The sequence below is a fragment of the Morone saxatilis genome, unplaced genomic scaffold (genome assembly GCF_004916995.1).
Source record: "Morone saxatilis isolate NCDOM2014 unplaced genomic scaffold, NCSU_SB_2.0 Contig3, whole genome shotgun sequence".
NCBI lineage: Eukaryota > Metazoa > Chordata > Actinopteri > Moronidae > Morone > Morone saxatilis.
Genome location: NW_023339873.1, coordinates 6,767,998 through 6,774,687, shown reverse-complemented (window position 1 = coordinate 6,774,687; position 6,690 = coordinate 6,767,998).

Sequence of the window (6,690 nt, the reverse complement as noted above, 5' to 3'; positions counted from 1 at the left end):
AAGTTCAACACAATAGACATAGACTTATATGTCTATGTCTATTGTGTTGAACTTGTTCTGGTTAAGCTGTTAGTCTGTGTTTTGTACATTGAGAGCAATGTAAAACCGGGGGTCAAAAACCTTTTATGTGTTCACATACCTGGCCAAAAAAAGTGATTCTGATGTAATGTGTTGTATAAGATGATATAATCTAACCTTTGAGAAGAAAATGGAAATGGAAAAACCTGAAAACTAGGTACCTGACCAATACTGATGATCAGTTTTATCAGAACTGGTAAGTAGCCTATTTCTTCATTGAAAGAAGAGCAAAGAGCGACAATGGCACATTATATGGTTCACTGATCAGAGGTAGTTTTTTTGTGCATACCCTTTTCCAAACAGTTTGTGGTGTTTATCTGTGTTTCTTTCTTTGAAGCATACTCCAGCCTTTAAAATCTTCATAGCTGTATTTCAAGTGGTAACTTTTACAAGCAGCACTCGAAGGCAGCATTTCATTCTCTATGAGCCCAGGCTGTCTTCTGTCATAGCCAGCACTGGCCAGGCGGGAAAGCTTTTGGGCAAGTGGTGGGGCAGTTTCACTGGGACACATGCACTCCCACTTCCTTTTCCCCCCTTTTTCCACAAGAGGAGTAGGAGTAGTGTTAGGTTGAATCACAATGCTCTCTTTCAGAGTGACTGACTCGTAGGAATTTGTTAGGCAAAGGAAGACGCTGAAACGTGGCTCTGGAGGATCGGCTTTCCCCTTAAGGAGACTGCTGGCTTCCTGACAAATTAGGCCTACCGAGGGAGACGGGTGGAGCTGAATAACAGCTTCTGAATTTCTCACAATCTGGGATGACATGTCGTTGTTGCATTCACTTATGATGACTAATTAAAAGACTCATTGACAAAATATTATCAGTTCCTCCAGCAGCTCTTTCCGCTGTGCCTGTTTGAGAGTGACTGAGGTCATCTATTTCACACATTGGTGCTGTCTGGTCTGTCTGCCTAGTGACACAGTACAGAGCTTGGTCCAGGAACAGACACTCTGATATTTCCCACATCTGTGTCCCGGCTGATTAGCACCCGTCAGCATGCCTGTAACCGGTTCCTCCTTATCTCTGAGCTCACTGTTTTAAAAGAAAATCAGTCAGGTTGAGACTCAACGGCTTCTCAAAGGGCAGCAAAAACGTTGGCCAGCTTTTGGGCAAATCCTGATCAGGAGATGCTCAAGCAGATGTTTGATAGTGTTTTCCTACCCGGTGTACAGTTGGAGTACAGAGTCTTCCTGCCTCAAAGCTCACAGTGTGTGCTTCACAGAGGACATGAGTTCATTACCGTTCACCTCCAGTTGTTTGCTGTGGTTGCAGGTTTGTTGTCAGTTCAGCTGCGGCGCACAATCAGACTCAAACCTGCTGAGAGAGGAGAGAAGGTCAAATATATTACAGAGCGAAATGGAGACAAAGAGGAGGTAGGAGATTGAAACCGAAGGGTCAATGTTCTCTAAAATCCTCGGCTCGCTGAACACATGCGATAAAGATGAAAGGAGGGGTATATTATTCCCCATTATCTGTAATATAAAACATCTATGGGAGGCTGAAAGAGAGAACGTACAATCAGCAAACCTTCCCTTTCAAAATAAAGTCTAAAAATTTCAAGTTTGGGGGATATATGAAGCAAAAAACGAATGATATGAGAGGGAACAGATGCCCCTGACAGGCAGAGTGATTTGGCGCTTCTGAGAAGATGGTAATCCCATGGAGACTGAAGTGGACATATCCAGGCCAATAGTTTTACTTTTAACTTGTTTCAGATCTGGTGCATGGTTCAGACCCACACTCCAGTTTGTTTCTCCAGAGCAGATCAAGCATCCAGCGCCACGGGGGGAAAGACAGGAATAGACAGAGAAAGGGGGGTAGAGAGAGAAGGCTGAGGTGGTCCTAAGGGCTTAAGAAAAAAAAGCATGTTAGTACTTTACTTTTATACACTCAGGATAAAGCAAACAAGGGATCAAAATGTGACACATCCTAATGTTTTCTTTATCAAAAAGAATACTTGTCACTGGAGGCTCTGGAGGAACCACAACTCAGCCTGAGAGATATTATTAATAACAGAAAGCTTGTGTGAAGGACTGGGGTGTTAAGCTTGAATGTTGTGAGCATTTACAAGGCAGGGAGAGTCTAATGGAAGATGGGAATTATGGGAATTGATTTAGTGTTGTTGGAATTCGACCTTTACTAGGGACTATGGACAACTGTTTTTTTAAATCTGTTTTTCAAATACTAAATCAAGGGAAAACTTGTTACCAGTAAGCTAATAAATGGATTGTCTATTTGATTTTCTTAAAATTGTGTAATTTTCTTTCCATTTCTGAAGTAGATGAATGCAATACTTCCTTTTAAAATCCACACGGAAGCAAAATTGCACATAAAATTCAGTCAGAAAAGTTAACATATATGAAAAACTACCTGGAAACATAGCCAACTCTTTAAATATAATATATTACACCATCTAAAACAGTGCAGATACCATTTATTAAGACTTTAACCCTTAAAAACTCAGCTAATCTCTGTGCAGGTGTGATTTGATGCGATCTGGCAAACAACTCCACAGCTGTCATTGCATTGTGATCCAAATGTTGTTAAATTCTGATTAGTGCACTAAAATACTAAGTCCTGCCCATTTCACACCAGTAAGAAGAACACAGAGATGACAACAACAAAAAAATACAGAACTGATGTAAAATCAATAAAACGGCTCTAAATTTGGCAGAAAACAGTGTTTATATCCGGAACCGATCGCTTATGGCAAGTAGATGATGGGAAAAAATGATTTTCAGTGCCTTTAATAAGTCAATATGTCACTAGCATATATGATCCAGTCAGCAGCAGATGGTTGTTTATACCTTTCAGCTGCACACTTGTCCTAAACAGCACTCACCCCAACACATATAAGCCCTGTGCCCCAAGGCCAAACAGGTGCCAAAGCTGCCTTTGACCCCAGACAGTGACAATCCAATGTCTGCCTTCAGTTCCTTCCTTTTTCCTTCCTCTTCATCCCCCTCTCCCCCCTTCCTCTAAAACACACACATCCACACATTCAGGCTCCACAGATGCAAATGCATGCATAATCCACATGAGCCACGTGACATGCCGTTTGCTCTGAGGAGCCCACAGAACGGCCAGCCTGAGCCCAGCCCAAGACCACAGCCGGCTGCTTCTTTCAGCAAGCGGGCACAAAGTGCAAGAGAGAGGCAACCAGATGATTTAGGACAGATTGAGGGGTTTCTGAGGGCCTCTATTTAAAGTGGACAAGCACATCATTTAAATGACCTCAGACAGCTATGGTATTTTCTGAAAATGTAAGACTGTACGCACTGTTTGTATGGACGACACGTGATCTGTTGGGTGAACATGTGCGTGTCTTTGAGTAAGAGAGAGAGAAAAAAGAGCCTGAATTAATTATTGAAATGTTCCCACAGCACACACTCTAGAGTGGCGATTATTTTAGAAACAGTAGCCTATGTTTAGCTCTGCAAGGAGACAGGGTAAGATTAAACATTTTCAGGAGATGATAAGCTATACGTTGGGTGACAGACAGACTCTAGAGAGATTTTAATGGGCAGATACTGTATCTTTTAGATAAGACTGAGAGGGCAACAAGGCCGGTTTTTATCTTTCTCTAAAAATGGGATGGACCTTGTCACTTGAAGGATGCTGTCATCTTGTTGAGCCATGATACAAACAAGTTACACAAATAATACAATATATTCACCACACAACAGTAAAAATAAATGTGTAACTCCATTACATTTTAATGGTTAATCAAATATAATATTTTAATTAACTATCTGATTAAATGGGTTCCCCCCTCAGGTTCACACATAACCTAACCATACATGTTAGTCACATGCTCAGTGACCTCTTTAACCCCGACCCATCACATGCGATACTCACCGGGACTGTTGACCCAGCCCTAGGGTGGCTTTTACAGACAAAACAATAGTCTGTTTGCGGCTTCATCACAGCATTTCTAAGTGCAGATGGGAAAGTGCCCCGTGTGTTTTCTTTAGCCGTGGACAGTCAATTTTGAAGTTTTTTACTCCCACTTGGACTGCGAGGGGTTTTAGATTCCACTGAATGCCATTTTTAGCGATGTGGGTGTATTGTTTTACTTGGCAAATGTCCTCACTGGTCACTGTTGGCCGAGGTTTCACTGTATGCACTTTCACTGCTCCCTTGTCTAATCTAAAAGCCTATTTTTAGCCGGTATATGTTCAATAAATCTGTCATTTCATTTTTCTGCCTTGTGTTTGTTTACAAGACGAGACGACAAGACGAAGCGAGGGTTTGAGGGGCACATGTGTGGAGACATGAGGTGTGGCGCTCATGTTGAATCCCAATCAGGGGCCCCTGTTGAGGGAGGGTGTGGTAGAGGCAGCTGGCAGAAGTTTTTGGAGGTTTTGATCTCTCTATCTAGTATCTACATGTCCTGTGATCCTCCCTCTCACAGAGCTCCCTATTATTTCCGAGGGAATATCTCACATGGGAGTTAGACTTTAAACACAGACAACCTGCATGTCCTCATGTTCATCTGAGTTTTTAATTAAAATATTGTCATTAGGAGGATAATGATCAAATACTTACTTGAATTTAAAGGTGACTGAACCACTATTACTAAGCATGTTTTAAACCAATATTTAACAGAACAGTACATTTGGCTTTCTACACTTTTGCCGTTCGTTTTAATCACACTAAAGACCCCGGTGCAATCAGTTGAATGTCTGACTAATCAAAGCTTTTCTGTTGCTGAAGTGCAGCTGATTAATGATCAATACGTCTGATCAGTGATTCATTGCTCCTGAAGACTTCATCTCACTCAGCGAATGTCTCAGTTAATGTGCTGTGTGCACTTCCTTCATCAGCAGAGGAGTCATTCAGGACTGCCACAGACTAACATCCAATCAGCTGTATTAGTCGTGTATTGTGGATGTATAAAGTGTAACACACAAACATTACAGGAGCAGTTGTGACATTTTGGGAAATGCACCGAATTGCTTTCTTGCAGAGTTAGATGAGACGATAGATACCACACTCTATATGCTAAATATGAAGCTACAGCAAGCTGCTGGTTATTTAGAATAGCATAAAGATGGTAAACAGCTAGCTAAGCACAGCTTGTCAGCAATTTGTAGGCATATTTTAGCTTCAAACTGAGCCATAGCCTGCTAGCTGCTTCCCCTGCTTCCAGTCTTCATGCTAACTTGTGATTAGCTAGCATCATTGTCTGTTCATATTATGTCTGTTCAAATTTAGCTTACATACATGAGTGATATTGATAATCTCATCTAACTATCTGAAAAAAATAAAATAAAATGCTGAACATTTCTTTTAAAGGACCAGTGTGTAAGATTTGGTGGCATCTAGTGGTGACTGGTGAAGTTGCAGATTGCAACTAACTGAACACTGCTGATGTCTGTATTTGACGACCTGGGAATGAGAACGGCTGTGAAGTGTGTAGGAGAAACGACAGTGGCCGTGAAACTTGTGAAAAACACAAACTGTCCTGTCTACAGCTAGTTTTTGATTTGTCCTTTCTGGGCAATTGTAGCAACATGGCGGTTCAACATAATGAAAACACAATGATTTTTTATATTCAGGTGATTATACATTAATGAAAACATACCTATGAATATTATATTCAATTTCTTACAATAGATCTTTCTAAATGTTACACACTGGATCTTCAACTTTAGTTATGCTGGTTGGCAGACTGGTTAGCATGAACCATGCCAGTTGTTTCCCCCTGCTTCTAGTCTTTATGCTAGCTTGTGCTTAGCTAGCATACTTTTCTTCTTTTGTACTTGTACATGAGTGGTATCGATCCTCTCATCTAACTCTTAGCAAGAGAGCAAATAAGCATACAGAATATATATATAGCTTACAGACATAAGTGGTATCAATCTTTTCATCTAACTTCTTTTAAATATATGCAGTGTTTTATGCAAATGGTCTTGCCAGAGATACACTTGAAGTGTGAATTTTAGCAACTGACAAAAAACAGCACCTATCATGCACAATAATTGTTCTGATCTGATTGGGGGTAATGCTGTTTTCCAACATTAACCTTTCAGAGTTATTAAAGACATTTGAAGTCAAAAGAATTTGAAATGACGCCTGCTGGAAACCCCCCAAGAGAAACTGTCTACTCTTTCACATGTCCTCAAACTGACAGGCACTCCCTTGCTAAGTCTGTCCACAAACAATGTCAGTCACTGTGACAAGGTCTTGCTCACTTGGCCCTGCAAGCCCAATTTTCATAATAAAAAAAAACTCTGGTTTGGCGCTGGAAAATTTTCTTTACCTCAGCATTAAACAAAGCCTGTCTGTTTCTTCCACATGGGCAGGGACATTTCAGATGTCGACTATTGCTTTGGTCCAAGTCAAACTAACTGATTCATAAAAAGGTTTTGTTCCAGTTGATGTAAAGAAACTGCTGCACACGCTCCCTGAGTTGAGCTCTTGTGGTGTATAATTAGACCCTCTGAACATGGGTGGTTCCGCAATGGAAAACAAAGCATACTCCAGATCCAATCCTGTTTTAGGTGCTTGTAGAGACCTTCACAAGACAAACCTTGATTCCCCCTCCCCATATTCTCTCCAGAATTGAAAAGGTTGTAAACACCTCTGTCTTTTTACTGTCAGACCAGAC